Source organism: Onychostoma macrolepis, chromosome 01, assembly GCF_012432095.1.
Source record: "Onychostoma macrolepis isolate SWU-2019 chromosome 01, ASM1243209v1, whole genome shotgun sequence".
NCBI lineage: Eukaryota > Metazoa > Chordata > Actinopteri > Cypriniformes > Cyprinidae > Onychostoma > Onychostoma macrolepis.
In genome coordinates, this window is record NC_081155.1 from 26,400,684 (window position 1) to 26,410,503 (window position 9,820).

Sequence of the window (9,820 nt, forward strand, 5' to 3'; positions counted from 1 at the left end):
GGACTGGAGCTTTTAAAGACAGGACAATCAGGGAGGAAGACGAGACACACCTGGAATCAAATTAGCAATCAGACTGGGCAGAAACTGGGTCAACAGGGAACACATGGGGAGCAAAATCCACAACAAAACAGTCCAGGGGCGTGACACTACTAAAACCCACTGACCCTCTGATTTACCATTCAAGATGATCTGGGGTGAAATGTCTGCTGCAGACCTTTGTGTGAAAACTTAATGTCCTATTAAATTTCAAAGAAGCTGTATACACAGTAGAGTTCAGGATATTTTTAGTCATGTCTTTGAAAATGTCAGGATGTAAAAATCTTCTTGCAGACACTAATTTTATGTTGTGTCTTGGGGAATAAGGTATTACGGGTGACTGTATTCACAAATAACAATAGGAAATTGGATTTGCCAGTCCATTTTCTTGTATTCTCCAGTCTATTTGTTTGAAAGTACACATATTCAGTTTCAATTTTGATTTTGTAAGGCTTCTTAAATTAAGAATGATGCTTTCCTAAAACCCTGGCATGCAACATATTCACAGAATTATTCTCAGCTCAGGGCACCACCAGAGATTCTCTTAATAAAGGAGGAGATGCCAACTTGGACATATCTATCACTGCAGAAAGCAATGATCAACATGGATAATATGCTGCATGTAAGTTAATTATGTAATGTCCTTGATGTCAATTAAAATGCCATTTAAAAGTTCAAAATTGTATTTTTGATAGATTATATTTACATGATTTAAAGTTCAAAACACATTGTTTTTCTTCTCTACCATTTAGAGTGTGTGTCAGAAATGTAACACCCCTTACCATAATCAGGTTTCAAATCCGCAGTCTTCATGAGCAGCTGTAAACAGTATGGTAACTATGGCATTGGTAATTTAACTAATGATTTTGTCCATATAATGTTTTTTGTTTGTTTGTTTTGCCCTCTCAGCAAAAATCGCCACCCAACGGTACATTGAGGGCAGGCCAAAGCAGCCAGTATGCAGACATTGTGCAGATGTGTGACATGGTGACGAAGTTAAGTCACAGAAATAATGGCAAGGGCTACAAACCAGCATTTTAGGCAAGTGTTTTAGGTTTTGATCAAACAATTAAATATATGTAAATGTTTTTGAAATTTCGGACACATCTGAAACATGGGTTTCACTTTATTTTGATGGTCCCTTTAACACATTCTATTGACTATAAATAACATTGCACCTACATTTCTACCAACTCTCATTAGAGTGTTAGTAGTGTATTAGTTGACTGGTAGGGTTAGGGTTAGATTAAGTTGACACGTTCTTGCAAAGTTACTTATAGTCAGTAGAATATCTGTTGGGAGACCAACACAATAAGGAGTTAGTAGATATGAAGCAGACAGTCTACTAATACTCTTATGAGAGTTTGTTGATATGTAGTTGCAACATTACTTAGTGTCAACAGAATGTTCAAAAGGGACCATCAAAATAAAGTGTTACTGAAACATGTCGTACCATTGATATTACCTAAGAAGTTAAATACATTAGAAAATTGTGCGCTTTCATTGACACACACTTAATAGCCTACATGGCCGATGTAAGAACATAAGGCAGTCACACCAAAGGGGTGTATTCTATAGTCTTTGGTCACACACAGTTACTACCCATCAGATTGTCCTACCTGGGTTTACTGCGCATGTGCACATCAATATTGCATCATTTTTCTCACGCTGAGCAACACATAACTACTGTATTTGCATTACTGTAAGGGTAGGTTTAGGGATGGGGTAGGTGTATATGTTAATAAACCATGATCTTATAGGTAGCGTTTTTCGTTGTCGAAATTGTGCTTACCTACTGTTTTAATGGGAGGTAGCAAAATCTGACAGGGTAGCACAAATGGTCAGAACACTGGACGAGAGTGCAGCGCCACATTGCACCCAGTTCAAGACAGCAGTCCAAAACAGTTCATAATAAAAGTTTACTTCAGGAATTAACAAAGTTGCGTCTATGAGTTTGTATGCGGTGTTTGACAAAACAGTGCAAACTGAAAAAAGCGCAATCTATATTACCTCTCTATATACGGACAGAAAGACAAATGTGCTGAAAGATGCACTATACACACAATCTTCTAAGCCTAGGGTGAAGTCATTATGCACATTAACAATAATTTGGGACAAATATAGGGTGATTTTATGGTAAACTATTTAAGTGGAGCTCTGTGGTGTGGCAGGATTTGGAACAGTGTCCTGAGTCGCCGCGGGTAGTCTTTAACTTTAACTTTTGTTAAACTTTTGTTTATGTAGGGTCTCAACTGTTATGTCCCCACCAATGTCAAAAGTAAACCTACGCCCTTGGGTTGGAGAGACAAACTCCTTTTGGTGTGGACATTGTGCTTTGCAACTTTACAGATCATTTACATGCGCAAACAGCTATAGGCCTGTTACACACTAAAGGAAAGATACAATTTAAAAAATGCACAGTAGGTCCAGTTTTAATTGCTTTCAGAGCTTTACAGCTGAAAGTCATTGTTTGCAGATATTGTAGTGTCACAAAATGATTATGCTAAATTGTGACCACAAAACCAGTTTTAAGTCGCTGGGATATATTTATAGCAATAGCCAAAAATACATTGTATAGGTCAAAATTATTGATTTTTCTTTTATGCCAAAACCATTAGGACATTAAGTAAAGATAATGTTCCATAAAGATATTTTGTAAATTTCCTACCGTAAACATATAAAAACTTAATTTTTGATTAGTAATATGCTTTGCTAAGAACTTCATTTGGACAACTTTAAAGGCAATTTTCTCAATATTTAGATTTTTTGCACCCTCAGATTCCAGATTTTCAAATAGTTGTATCTCAGACAAATATTGTCCGATCCTAACAAACCATACATCAATGGAAAGCTTATTCAGCTTTCAGACGATGTATAAATCTCAGTTTCTAAAAATTGACACTTATGACTGGTTTTGTGGTCCAGGGTCACAGATATTGAAGAAGGGCTTCTCAGTTACAAAGACACAGGCCTTGTGACATTATTTCTAGTAGCCCTAGCTTCAAGTCTTTTTATCCTCACCCACACACTGGGGCACAGCGTTTGAAGTGTAGCAGTTTAACTTAAACAACACTGGCATAACACCCTCTACTTGTCACAAATCACAGAGAGGCACAGAGACGAGGAGTTCACAAAACTAACGCCTTTAATATCCAAATGGTTGACAGAGAGCACGGACAAGGAAGACATTCAAGGACCAACAAATACTAACTGAAAGGACTGGAGCTTTTAAAGACAGGACAATCAGGGAGGAAGACGAGACACACCTGGAATCAAATTAGCAATCAGACTGGGCAGAAACTGGGTCAACAGGGAACACATGGGGAGCAAAATCCACAACAAAACAGTCCAGGGGCGTGACACTACTAAAACCCACTGACCCTCTGATTTACCATTCAAGATGATCTGGGGTGAAATGTCTGCTGCAGACCTTTGTGTGAAAACTTAATGTCCTATTAAATTTCAAAGAAGCTGTATACACAGTAGAGTTCAGGATATTTTTAGTCATGTCTTTGAAAATGTCAGGATGTAAAAATCTTCTTGCAGACACTAATTTTATGTTGTGTCTTGGGGAATAAGGTATTACGGGTGACTGTATTCACAAATAACAATAGGAAATTGGATTTGCCAGTCCATTTTCTTGTATTCTCCAGTCTATTTGTTTGAAAGTACACATATTCAGTTTCAATTTTGATTTTGTAAGGCTTCTTAAATTAAGAATGATGCTTTCCTAAAACCCTGGCATGCAACATATTCACAGAATTATTCTCAGCTCAGGGCACCACCAGAGATTCTCTTAATAAAGGAGGAGATGCCAACTTGGACATATCTATCACTGCAGAAAGCAATGATCAACATGGATAATATGCTGCATGTAAGTTAATTATGTAATGTCCTTGATGTCAATTAAAATGCCATTTAAAAGTTCAAAATTGTATTTTTGATAGATTATATTTACATGATTTAAAGTTCAAAAACACATTGTTTTTCTTCTCTACCATTTAGAGTGTGTGTCAGAAATGTAACACCCCTTACCATAATCAGGTTTCAAATCCGCAGTCTTCATGAGCAGCTGTAAACAGTATGGTAACTATGGCATTGGTAATTTAACTAATGATTTTGTCCATATAATGTTTTTTTGTTTGTTTGTTTTTGCCCTCTCAGCAAAAATCGCTTACCCAACGGTACATTGAGGGCAGGCCAAAGCAGCCAGTATGCAGACATTGTGCAGATGTGTGACATGGTGACGAAGTTAAGTCACAGAAATAATGGCAAGGGCTACAAACCAGCATTTTAGGCAAGTGTTTTAGGTTTTGATCAAACAATTAAATATATGTAAATGTTTTTGAAATTTCGGACACATCTGAAACATGGGTTTCACTTTATTTTGATGGTCCCTTTAACACATTCTATTGACTATAAATAACATTGCACCTACATTTCTACCAACTCTCATTAGAGTGTTAGTAGTGTATTAGTTGACTGGTAGGGTTAGGGTTAGATTAAGTTGACACGTTCTTGCAAAGTTACTTATAGTCAGTAGAATATCTGTTGGGAGACCAACACAATAAGGAGTTAGTAGATATGAAGCAGACAGTCTACTAATACTCTTATGAGAGTTTGTTGATATGTAGTTGCAACATTACTTAGTGTCAACAGAATGTTCAAAAGGGACCATCAAAATAAAGTGTTACTGAAACATGTCGTACCATTGATATTACCTAAGAAGTTAAATACATTAGAAAATTGTGCGCTTTCATTGACACACACTTAATAGCCTACATGGCCGATGTAAGAACATAAGGCAGTCACACCAAAGGGGTGTATTCTATAGTCTTTGGTCACACACAGTTACTACCCATCAGATTGTCCTACCTGGGTTTACTGCGCATGTGCACATCAATATTGCATCATTTTTCTCACGCTGAGCAACACATAACTACTGTATTTGCATTACTGTAAGGGTAGGTTTAGGGATGGGGTAGGTGTATATGTTAATAAACCATGATCTTATAGGTAGCGTTTTTCGTTGTCGAAATTGTGCTTACCTACTGTTTTAATGGGAGGTAGCAAAATCTGACAGGGTAGCACAAATGGTCAGAACACTGGACGAGTGCAGCGCCACATTGCACCCAGTTCAAGACAGCAGTCCAAAACAGTTCATAATAAAAGTTTACTTCAGGAATTAACAAAGTTGCGTCTATGAGTTTGTACGGTGTTTGACAAAACAGTGCAAACTGAAAAAAAAGCGCAATCTATATTACCTCTCTATATACGGACAGAAAGACAAATGTGCTGAAAGATGCACTATACACACAATCTTCTAAGCCTAGGGTGAAGTCATTATGCACATTAACAATAATTTGGGACAAATATAGGGTGATTTTATGGTAAACTATTTAAGTGGAGCTCTGTGGTGTGTCAGGATTTGGAACAGTGTCCTGAGTCGCCGCGGGTAGTCTTTAACTTTAACTTTTGTTAAACTTTTGTTTATGTAGGGTCTCAACTGTTATGTCCCCACCAATGTCAAAAGTAAACCTACGCCCTTGGGTTGGAGAGACAAACTCCTTTTGGTGTGGACATTGTGCTTTGCAACTTTACAGATCATTTACATGCGCAAACAGCTATAGGCCTGTTACACACTAAAGGAAAGATACAATTTAAAAAATGCACAGTAGGTCCAGTTTTAATTGTTTTCAGAGCTTTACAGCTGAAAGTCATTGTTTGCAGATATTGTAGTGTCACAAAATGAATCCTACCTTTTGCCAGTTTGTCTGTGATTTCCATTCTAAAAATGTCTATTTTTGTCATCAGAGTCCAAATGTAGCTCACCCCAAAATTAATGTTTAATTAAAAATAGGTTTCATCTCAGTTTTTGTGCTTCCTCAGAATTTAACCCATGATATTGGTGTATATATTCTATACCAGTTCAGCTACAGCAGTGGTTTTAAATTTATTTTGGCCCATCCCCCTTTAAATCCACAACCGAGGTAGACATGGTGTTAGTGTTGCTGTCGAAGGGGAGCAGTGAGTTCACAATTTTAGTAGCTTGTGATGCTGTCCTCTGAAGCTGTGCTATACTTTCTATGGCCACGTACACAATATAAAGTTTCAGGAGTGACAACTGGATTTAAATACTGAAGCGAATCCCCTAAATTTATGTGTGTATGAAAAATAATGCAATCTCAAAATTGCGATGACTTACAGCAATGTAACTATAGCTATGGTTTGCCATCTTGTGTTTTTGTTATCTGCTATTTTTGACCAAAGAAATATTACAGCAACCAAAGACCAAAGTTCTGTTCAGCGATTTTATCTAAACCATCATCAGCAAAGCCACTGTGTTTTGTTTAAAAGTTTGCTTTGCAGAGTGTTGCCATGTCCACTTATTATTAGCAATGCTTATTAATCATGGTTGGGCTCAGCTCATAAAGTGATCCAGTTTTTAGAGTTAACAAAGTATTTGGTATGTGGCTTATTTCCAAGATAACACATTTGGATTTAAGTTTATTATGGGCTTGTTTTTTTTTTTCAGCAAAATCTAGCACTGCTAATGTGTACAGAACAGGATTAATTACTAAAAGGTGAATTGACAACCAAATTTAACTGCAGTTTGTATGTGGCCTGTGTCTGGCTTTTTGAGATGGTCTGAAGAAGAAAGATTCAGATGAATATGGCATTCGGTAAAACAAGCTGGTTTTACACAAAAGAAGTTTATTCAGCATTAGTTTGATTCCTGAAATTGAAGAACAATGACACGGATTCCTGTTTATTACTGTGTCTGCTTTGAAGCAGTCTGTATAAAATGCTATATATGTAGAAATGTGACTTAATACTGAGGCATCTCCTCCACTGACTTACCTTAAAACAGCATGGCTCCTTGTCGGTTATGCATTTTTTTAGCTTAAAGGATTACTCCAGCCCAAAATGAAAATGTTGTCAGAAATCACTAAGAACGTGTCACTCATGGGGGTTCCAAACCCGTAAAAGCTTCATTCTTGAGTATGAAAGACATCGTCAAAATAGTCCATTTGCCATCAGTGGTTCAATCTGAATTTAATGAAGCGACGAGAACACTTTTTCTGCCCAAAGAAAACAAAAACACTTTATTCAATAATTTGGTTTCACTTTATTTTGATGGTCCCTTTAACACATTCTATTGACTATAAGTAATGTTGCACCTACATTTCTACTAACTCTCATTAGAGTGTTAGTAGTGTATTAGTTGACTGGTAGGGTTAGGGTTAGATTAAGTTGACACGTTCTTGCAAAGTTACTTATAGTCAGTAGAATATCTGTTGGGAGACCAACACAATAAGGAGTTAGTAGATATGAAGCAGACAGTCTACTAATACTCTTATGAGAGTTTGTTGACATGTAGTTGCAACATTACTTAGTGTCAACATAATGTTCAAAAGGGACCATCAAAATAAAGTGTTACCAATAATTTTCATCCAAATTATCTTAAATTGCGTTACAAAGATGAATGAAGCTTATGGGTTTGGAATGACATGGGGGTGAGTGATTAATGACAACATTTTCATTTTGTCCTGGAGTAACCCTTTAACCTTGGAGTCCTCCCTCTGGAGAAAAGCAAAAACAGATATTTTAAGCTGTAATAATATTTTATGACATTATTCTTTTACTGTACCTTTGATCCATTAAATGCGGCTTTAGTGAGCATACCAATTTTCTTTCAAAAACATCAAAACACTACTGATTCCAAACTTTTGAATGCTGGTGTATAGTATTATAATAAAAGTAGTTCTGCTTTTTTATTTTAAAAGACACACACACACACAAAGGTTGAATTGATTTCTTTCCCAAACTGCACTGACTGCTCTAAATTATGCTCAGGAGTTTAGGACACATGCTTATTGTTTTGCTTACTGCTTTATTTCCTATTTGGGTTTATGTACGTTATATGATTTATTTATTTATTTTTTTAAATTAGTTTTTTTTTTTTTTTTTCTCAAGGCATTGTTAGATGCCAGTGTTTCCTGTCATATGCAACGATTTTGATTTCAAAAAGAGTATCATAGCTATTAAACTATATCTTATGATTTTAAATCTGTATTTAACCTCAATATGATCTCAAAGTAAAAAGAGGTGCTAAGTCTGATTTTGTGGTGGCTCTGTTTTAAATTTAATTTTTACAATCTTAATTCGAGTGATGAAAGATTTTAAAAGTCTGACAGTAATCAGTGTACAGTGTACAGTACTACTGTAAGGTTAACCCTGCCTGGTTTCAATGTTTGAAAATGAATAACAGTTGAAAACATTCATTACAAATTTAGGATAGTAATCAGTTACATTACTTTAATAAAGTAATAGAAATACTTACTCTACTTATTACATTTTAAATAGAGTAACTTGTAATCTGTAACCTATTGCATTTTTCAAAGTAACCTTCCCAACACTGCATATAATAGGCTATCAGCAAAAGAATGCAAAGTGCAGGTGTGCAGATCGAAAATCTAAATTGGGCTCAGGTGCAGGACTAAAAAAGCAATAAACAAAAAAGGATAGATGTCTGCACACTGAAATTACAGCTCCAGAAAATGTATTACTAAAACAGCGCAAAGTTTCAATCAGTCAGGTCTGTCTTCAGGTGCCTTTTTTATATACAGTATATCACCACCCCTAAGAGAACAGCAGTCACCGTGGGTTCATTCTGTTTTACAGTTTTATTTTCTTCTTGCATTGCAGCAATTCAGTGATAAAGAGGATTAAGACACTGGAAATTGAACATGTTACAATTCATATATATATTTCTATATTTTCATCAAACATGAAATGAACCCATGGGTGCCAAATTAAATCTCAAAAGATTTAAAGCTTTTGAGATAACCTTTTCTTATATGGGAGAGGGGCTCTGTTTTCATTACCAGATTTTTAGAAGATGGTGTGTAGAGCATGTCAGTGCTACCTAAAATCCCTAAAGCTACTGTTAGTTTTTCAGGTGTATGACCTAATTGTAGAAGGTAAATGATGCTATCCAGTGCTAACATTTGTTCTGCAAGTTTACGTTTATCAAGAGTGAGAATCATTTACCATGCTTTACACACCTGTCTTAGCAAATGTTTGCTCAACAGGTTTTATATAATGTAGGAAATTTGACTGTTTGATGTTTTATTTTCTTAAAACTGAATGTTTATAATTAAGTGTGTACTCCCTACAGGTTCCACCATGTTCAGACACTTGATGCGACAGCAAAAACTGACTTATGAATTTCTGCACAAGAAAGTTTGAAGTCTACATTCACCACATCATGGTGTAAATTTCTAAAATGTTAAACTGATGGTGTTGCAACTTACCCTGTGGCATTTTACACTGTGTTCCAATTGTGTCAGAACCTTCACCCCGTATACATCAATGTATTAAGAAATAAGTCATAGCATTAAAAATTAACACATCGCCCTGCTCAATTATATTATATATTAAAAACTTAAAGAATTAACACTTACTAAATTGTTAGGATATTATTAGGATATTAGGGCATTGCACCATTAGAAATATATAGTCAGTGGGTAAAAGGCATGCTTTAGGAAACTAAGTTGGGTTCAATTCTTATGCTGAAATAAATGATTCATGTTATAATAAATTTACTTCAAACCTATGGATATATTAACAGGAGCAGTATCTCAATTGGTTCCATTTTAATAATTTATTTGATTACTTGATTTTGCAGTGATAAACTATACATTTCTGTGGCAGCTTTACTCAAACCTGTTGCAAGTTGCAACTAGTGTGTTGTAAAGGCAACTAGTCAGAACAAATGTAA

At 35.7% G+C, this 9,820-nt stretch overlaps 2 long non-coding RNA genes across 2 annotated transcripts; both read left to right on the forward strand.

The window, feature by feature from the left end:
• Positions 1-178: 178 nt before the first annotated feature.
• Positions 179-864, forward strand: LOC131549531 (uncharacterized). The gene is made up of 3 exons (XR_009273413.1): positions 179-363; positions 545-658; positions 789-864. It is a non-coding gene; the product is annotated as an uncharacterized LOC131549531 (long non-coding RNA).
• A 2,566-nt stretch (positions 865-3,430) lies between these two features.
• LOC131545325 (uncharacterized) lies at positions 3,431-4,334 on the forward strand. The gene is made up of 4 exons (XR_009272410.1): positions 3,431-3,615; positions 3,797-3,910; positions 4,042-4,117; positions 4,201-4,334. It is a non-coding gene; the product is annotated as an uncharacterized LOC131545325 (long non-coding RNA).
• Positions 4,335-9,820: the final 5,486 nt, after the last annotated feature.